The sequence below is a fragment of the Nansenia antarctica genome (assembly GCF_963989245.1).
Source record: "Nansenia antarctica genome assembly, chromosome: 3".
NCBI lineage: Eukaryota > Metazoa > Chordata > Actinopteri > Argentiniformes > Microstomatidae > Nansenia > Nansenia antarctica.
This window is the reverse complement of record NC_137688.1, coordinates 29,284,762-29,293,443: the sequence shown is the minus strand read 5'-3', so window position 1 is coordinate 29,293,443 and position 8,682 is coordinate 29,284,762.

Sequence of the window (8,682 nt, the reverse complement as noted above, 5' to 3'; positions counted from 1 at the left end):
ATCAGCATAGCTGAGGGCCTTCCTGCTGTTCTGTGCAGAGGACAGCACTCTGTGTAAAGGGCTTCAGTGGTCTGATTTTGGACACTGGAGCAGTGTTTAAAAAGCCCATCGCCAAGCTGCATGAAGATTTTGAATTTATTTTGGGGTTCTCCTGGTTTGGTGAGGTTATCCTATATCCTATTTCACAACAGTAAGGTCAACAGTTGTTGAGATCTAGGTGCTTGGCATTGTTTTTGTGGCCTGTGGTTTGTTTTAGCTGGTCAGCCTGTCTGGTTGTGTTGTCCAGATGGCTTCTGTTGAGGAGTTTTTTGGTTCTCCTTCTGATCACTTTCTTGGTCTGTGTTCGAAAGAACAGCTGTTACAGATAGCTGAGCATTATAAGGTTGAAATAGGTGATAAACGGGTAAAATTAGACACACTTAAACTAGTGGCGACTGGTGTCCTTGGGATGGAGAACAAGGTTGGTTCGGCTGGTTTGGATTTTGAGCAGCGTAAAGAGTTGTTGGCCATGCAGTTTCGTCATGAGGAGTGGAAGCAGCAGAAGGACGCAGAACTCAAATTGGAACTGGAAAAAATGAAGCTTCTGTTGGAGAAGGATAAGTTGGATGTCGAACGGTGTAGACTAGATTTGGTTAGGGAAGGTAAATTGTCCGATCTCTCCGGTCGTTGGGGGGGTTCTACTTTTGACATTGTCAGTAATTTAAGGTTGCTGCCAAAATTTGATGAGAGGGATCCCGATACCTTTTTCTCACTGTTTGAGCGGGTTGCAGATTGATTGATTGTTTATTTAAGGTTCCCTTAAAGGATTCCCTTAAAGGTTCCCTTAAAGGTTCCCTGAAGGTTTTATTCTTCCCTTGAGAAGAATCTTCTCATTTTCGAGGGGGTCCTCACATGACGATACAAACATAATCGTAACACATAACAAATAACAATACAAAGCACCTACACACACACTCACACACACAGCCCGTCATCACTCCACAACCCACCACTACAACCCAACCGCAATATATAGATGCAACAGTCAGATACATACATAATATAATTATCAGAATGTGCGGGCGTGGCCTGACACAGAGCGCACTTTAATGCTTCAATGTGTTTTTACGGGGAAGGCACAGGGGGCATATTCCTCTCTAAATCCTGCGGACGCTAGGGATTATGATAAAGTAAAAACTGCAGTTTTGAAGGCGTATGAATTAGTCCCGGAGGCATATCGTCAACGGTTCAGGGAGTGGCGGAAAACTGATAGTCAAACCTATTCAGAGTTTGCGCGTGATTTAGTGTCTCATTTTGGTCGTTGGTGTGTTGCGTCGGGCGTGGGGACGTTTGATGAGCTATGTAATCTGGTGATTCTGGAGCAGTTGAGAAATTCTTTGCCTACCTATATTGCTACGTATGTGAATGAGCGCAAGGTTAAAACGCCTTATGAGGCGGCGGTTTTGGCTGATGAGTTTGTTTTAACGCATAGGAGCAGATTTGCGGAGCGGCGTACTGATACGGAGGGGGGCTATAAGAGTTTTCCTGGGCGTTCGAATTTTTTTAGGCCGGCTCCAGAGCCTGCGTCCGGTAGAAGGGACCGCAGTAGTACTACCTGCCATTATTATTATTATTGCCAGTGCACGGGTCATTGGAAAGACGAGTGTCCAATGCTGACATCAAGGCCTAAGTCAAGTGGGTCGCAGGTAAATCCAGTTGTCTGTGCTGCACCGTGTCCGGTTGTTTCTCCTCAGTTGATGGTCCACTTAGTGGGGTGGGATCAAGTGGGTGGTATTGGATATGCTGCGTTCATGTCACACGGGTTTGTTTCGCTGGTGGCCGGTGGTGAGAAGGTCCCTGTTAGGATTTTGAGGGATACGGGGGCTTTGGACAGTTTTGTTCGAGGGTCAGTGTTGTCATTTTCAGCTGACTCAGATACGGGAAATTCAAAGTTAGTCAGGGGGATGGGAATGAAAATTCTGTCTGTTCCTCTGCACAAAATGCAGTTTTTCTCCGATCTGGTGGAGGGAGAAGTAGCGATTGGTGTTTGTCCTCAGTTGCCGGTGGATGGCGTTGATGTCATTCTTGGTAATGATCTGGCAGGGGGCCGGGTTTGGGCGGACGGTCCTCCACTGGTTGTGACGCAGGTGCCGGTAACAGGGTCTCCTTCACAGGGGCCTCGCCTGAAACGTGATAGTTCGGGCTACATAAAAACTTGTCACACCTGTCAGCTTACCAGCAAACCTAATCAGGTGTTAAAACCTGCACCTCTTTGTCCGATTCCAGCAGTCGGTCAGCCGTTTGAGCACTTAATAATCGATTGTGTTGGTCCGTTGCCTCGGTCAAAGTCGGGTAGCATCTATTTATTGACTGATGTGTCAAGCAACCCGTTACCCTGCTGCATATCCGCTCCGTACTATATGCCAAATCTGTGATCAGGGCTCTGACACAGTTCCTTTCGGTGTTTGGAATACCCCGGGTGGTGCAAAGCGACCAGGGCTCCAATTTTATGTCTCGGTTATTTGCTTAAGTGCTGAAACAACTACACATCAAGCACAACCAGGCATCGGCGTATCATGCTCAAAGCCACGGTGCGCTTGAGCGATTCCACCAGAGGTTGAAGTCTCTGATGCGCGCCTACTGTACAGAGCTGGGGGGTGACTGGGAGGAGGGGTTGCCCTGGTTGCTGTTGTCTGTGCGGGAGGTGGTACAAGAGAGTATGGAGTTTAGTCCAAATGACTTGGTCTTTGAGCGTACGGTGCGTGGTTTGTTGGGGGGGAAATCACCTCAACCTCCCCAAAATCTTTTGAGTTATGTCAATGGCTTCAGACATAGGTTGTATTCAACACTGGAAATGGAAAAAGGGAATTTGGAGAGTGCCCAAGTGAAAATTAAGCGCCTGTATGATCGCCGTGCAGAGCCGAGGCAGTTCACTGCAGGTGATCAAGTACTGGCTCTGTCGCCTGTGGTTGGGTCACCATTCAAAGCAAAATACACTGGCCCTTTTACTGTGGTGGAGAAAATCTCTGAACAGAATTATTTGATAGCAACTCCAGAACGGAGGAAGTCCACTAGGCTCTGTCATGTTAATCTTTTGAAATCTTACTATGTTTCTTCAGCAGAGGGTCCTACACGCCCTGAAGAAACCGCGGAGGGGGTTCGACTGGTTCTGTTAACATGTACTGAGGGTGTGATCTCATCTCTGGTGGCAGCATATGTGGGGGATGAGGAAGTGATTCCGGATGAGGGGATTTTGCGTGGCCGTTTGAAAAACTCTGAGGCTCTCAATAACTTAGATGTGTTGTTGGGGCATTTGGATGGTCCTAAGAGAGAGGAAATGGCCGGTCTGATTAAAAGTTGTCCTTCTCTTTTTTCAGATACCCCGTCACGTACTCCTCTGATAGAGCATGATGTGGATGTTGGGGATGCAACACCCATCCGGCAGCGTTTTTATCGGGTCAACCCGGAGAAACGGAGGCATCTCGAATCTGAAGTAAAGTACATGTTAGAGAATAACATAGCTGAACCGTGTCATTCCAGCTGGTCCTCGCCGTGCATTTTGATCAACAAACCGGATTTGACGTTTAGACCATGCACAGATTTTCGCACGGTCAATAATGTGACTAAACCAGACTCCTTTCCTCTTCCTAGAATGGAGGATTGTGTGGATCAGTTGGGGTCTTCAGCATTTTGACGTGTACGTGGGGGGTGGCGTTGCTCCGTTGGTGGTCTACACGGACCACAATCCCCTCACCTTTTTGCGATCATTACAAAATCCGAACCAAAGGCTTATGAGATGGGCATTGTTTTTGCAGCCATATCTCTTAGACATCCGCCACATTAAAGGCGTCGATAATGTGATGGCTGATGCTCTGTCTCTGGCATTTTGAACCATGAGCAGTAAAGGGTAATGCATGTCTTCGGTATACTTACCACATTGGTGTAGCCATTTGTCGTATGGGTTACTGGGAATTTATGAATTCTTGTTGGTTTTTTGTTTGGTTATTGGGGGGTATTATTGGGTTTTTGAGGAGGGGGATGTGGCAGCCCTCTCACTATGTGCTGTGGGCTCATACCATATATGGATTGGTTGCTGCAGGTCCTGGCTGGGCAGAGGCTTGATTAGGTGATCTGAGGCACCTGGTGAGTTGCCTACTTAAGCTGGCTGCTCACTCTGATTCTCCCTCTTCTCCTCCTTCCATCGGTTTGGTTGGTTTGAGCTTAGGCTCTCCTTACTTTTACTTTAACACACCCTACAACATTTACACTACACCTTCCACTCATCCATACACTGCATTCACTACTGATGATACTGATTGACATATCTATTGTTATGTTGAATACTTTCAGTTAGTTTATTAATAAATACTTTTGTTCATGAGTTAAACCATGTGTGGTCTCCCCTTATTTTGTGTACAGTCCATTGAGCCTGGGCTGTTACAATCACTTCATATCACTACACTACACATCACTACGTATCACGTTTCATCTTGGGTTGAATGGGTGTCCTAACGTGACTTCAAAATAAAAGTTCCATATTACAAATGCCACCCTCTCAGTTTGATTCTTGGTTATAGTGCAACGCATACTACCGGTACTGGATACTTGTGGATGAAATGTCAGATGAGTCATATAGTTTGTGACCTGTAATGTCAGTGTGATAAAGGACAAGGTTGGGTGGTTACGATGATTGTTAATTATTTATATAATCATGACATTTTTTATGAAATTATCGACCTATTGCCCTTCACCTTTGATGAAAGGTTAAAAACAAGATATTAAAGGAAATGTCAGTTCACCAGGATGCATTGGCAGTTTTTGATGTGGTTCATCATAAATGACCTCATGATTAGGTGAAAAGAAATGTAATCCCATGTAATAATTTGCATTATGAAGTCAATCAAGCATTACAAGGCCATGATTTATCATCAGCATGGGTAGGGGGAGTTGTTAGGCATGCTATGCAGCATCTAGCATTAACTATGTGGGCGTTCAAAAAGTCTGGACCACACTTTTTTGTGCATATGTTGCAGTTTAAACATAATACCTGCAAGTTGCAGTAGTGAAAGGCAAGCACACACACACACACACACACACACACACACACACACACACACAGACATGCATGCATGCACGCACACACATGCACACAGACATGCGTGCGCACACACATACACACACACACACACACACACACTCACACACACACAGACATGCGTGCGCACACACACACACACACACACACACACTCACACACACACAGACATGCGTGTCACACACACACACACACACACAGTAAATCTTGTGTTATTTGTCACATTAGTGAAAACAGATAAAGATAGAGGTAGTTAGAAAGCCCTTCAGCTTTTGCCACATCACAGTTTGTATACTCCTGAATGTTAATCTAAAAGAGTTATGTTGCCTGAGCTGCAGCTGACAGTTTAAAAGCTTACCTCAACCCTAACCCCAACTGTCATTCAGACAGATTTTGGGAAATCCAGCTGAGGAGAGAGTGGAATTAGCCAGACTCATTTGTGGCCAGGGCACTGTTGCTTTTGAATGATTTCGGCTACATTCAATGATTGCAATTATATCTTTTATAGTCTATGATATTATTTATATCTATAACTATCTATAATATTATATCTATATCTATAATCTATAATCCCATATACGATTTGGCAGAGATCCAGCAATGAAATGCTCTATAAATGCTAAAAGAACCCCCCCCCCCACCTACGCAGCAACTGTTCTAGGACATATCCTGTCCACATTGAATAGCGTGTGTTGGGGAGAGACGGGTCGCTGAGTGCAAGATGGATGGATGGTGGTGAGCTATGTGTCAATTCCAAAAAGCATTATTTGCCAGAGGGTTAGTTAGTGTGTGTGTGTCAGTGTCAGTGTCAGTGTCAGTGTCAGTGGAGGCTGGTGGAGGCAGAAATCCGAGGGGGAATGATAAACGGGCTCATTGTAATTCATAGAACGGAATAAGGAATGGTATTGAAGTAATCAATAATATATTGACATATTCAGAGTATGAGATGATGTTTTGTCTGCGCCTGTCTTGTCGATAAAAACATTATATTAAACTCTGAAGATCCACCGTCTGATCTTTCATTGTTGATCAATTTGAGTCCTTCAGTTTCAGACACGTATCTGAAGCCATTCCCAGTTCTATTCCATGCATTACAATGAGCCTCCCAGTGCCTTTGATTTAAATAAAAAAACAATTCTAGTGTCATAGTATTACAGTTTGCGTCCACAACGAAATGTTATTCTGTAACCAAAGATGCTAGATAAGTCTTCAGATTATTGCTTTGAATGGCAGTTGAACTTGACATACCTGTAGGTGCAGGATAACAATATACAAAAGCGTTACATTCAAAGCAATACTCTGATGATTTCTCCAGCATCTTTTGTTACAGAACAACGTTTCCATGTGGATGAAAACTGTCATACTGATCATGGCAGAGCCTGAAAGAGGAGAAAGCCTTGAACTGCCACAGTCCCAGGCAGCCTAACCTGACATTCAGTTTGCGTGCTGCCTGCAGCCATGTTGGGCAATAGAGAGAGAGGTGCATCTGTCAGATGTTGCCCGCAGATGGTTACTGAGACTTGCTGAGACAAAGCCATGTGAGCCAATACAAGCGTATACTGGATCCTAACTATTATCACTGTGCACTTGGAGAATTAGGTAGGGAAGAGGCCACTCACATTCAAGTGTTCACATTCCATGTAGGCCTATGTTATGCCCCTATTGTACCATTACAAGTGTTTAAATATTGACTTGAATAATAATCTCTCCTATTTCAATCTCAAAGTAATGTTAGCAGTTATTATTCTCATGTCATGATATATTTCACTATGTGAAAACAATTTAGATGATTGATTTTATGAATAGGGACCATCACTGTGTTGTGTATACATGCAGGTGAATGTGTGCGTGTGTGTGTGTTTATGTTGCAGTTCATGGTCACTGGGTGAATCACGAGAAAGGAGGCTTGTGCATATCTGTAGACTTCGCTAAATTCGTTATCTGTTTTGTGTTGCAGACAAAGACCCTGTTCTTGGTGTTATCAGAGTTAGAGCATGCATCGCTGGCAGAGGCACAGTCCACCTTTATTCCGAAAGAGAACAGATGTACTTCATCTTATCTGTGTCCTTCAGCAAGTCACACTTCGGCCATCTTGGTTTGATACAGAATCACTCAGAGCCACGTTAAACTGAAATCATTTGGTAATAATTCAAGGTTTATAAAAACAAGGAAACAAGCAACAAAGTTTGGTGAGATGCAGGCTACCGTATTAAACTTAAAATAAAGAAAGAGAGCGAGTCTTACACTCAAGCTCCAATGCTTGAAAGATTGAAAATCCTCTTCAGATTCAAACCCTGAAGAAGGCAGCTTGCTCCTGAAACATTAGTCCAATAAATAATTAGCGTAAAAATGTGTATACAATCAAAAATATACAATATATTTAGAAACATGATTGGAACAAAGGAAATACAAGTACTGCACTGTTAGTCTATGCTGTATAATTAGTTAGCTGAATCACAAAGTGAATCATTGCCAGTCAGCGTATCTGATCAAAGGCAGTAGCCTATCATGATATAGTCAACAGAGTGACTAAGTGCATCTGTCACTATTCCTACTAACTCACCGAACCAGTTCTTAAGACCATCAACAGAAGGATGTGAGGGGAAAACAAGCCATATGTTACACAGAAATATTAATTCCCAATTGTATGGTTACATTAACCGGAAGAACCTGCACGGCAGCTGGATTTGAAGTCACAGTCCTACAGATTTGGCTATGGCAATGTGTGTTTATGTTTATGATTCTGCTCTAAATGGGATGTGAACTGAACAATGTTTCCAGCCATTCAACATGTGACAATAATATCAATATCATTTTTGTGAACACATGAATGTACCGAGAGGGGAGAGAGGAATGAGAGAGAGAGAAGGGGTGAAGAGAGATAGAGAGAAGGGTGGGTGAGAGAGAGAGAGAGATAGAGAGAGGGAGAGAGAGAGAGAGAGAGAGAGAGAAAGAGAGAAGAGAGAGAGAGAGAGAGAGAGAGAGAGAGAGAGAGAGAGAGAGAGAGAGAGAGAGAGAGAGAGTGGGGTCATTAGAGAAGGTATACTGTACAGTTAGGGTCTGGGTTGTATGAACGATGCATGTCAGGCCCAGCAGGTCTGCTGGGATTTTGATTGTGTTTCCTGGGCCTGCTGGGCTGTGCTGAGGCCCCGCCCCACTCCCCCATGCCCCTCTCCATCTGGCCCTCCCCCACCCCCCCCATGCCCCTCTCCATCTGGCCCTGCCCTCCTCCAGCCTGCACCCCCTCCTTCAGCCTGCACCCCCTCCCAGCCCCCACATGCATCAGCCGGCTAGGAGATAAACAGGTGATTTAGGTATGACGTGATGGTGGATGTCGTATGCACACACACAAACACCCGAATGCATGCACGGATGCACACACACATACACATAGACACATACACACACACACACACACACACACACACACACTCCAGCCTGGGTGCGCTTTAATGAATGCTGACACGCAGCATTGTGTGGATCTGTTCCACCGTGGGGGAACGGAAGCCTGTGAGGTGGGCTTCGCTCTTGCAATCGTTACAAATAGGCACCTTGTCTCTCTGCCAGGTCGTTACTTATCTCACTCCACAAAGCACAGTGGAACACAG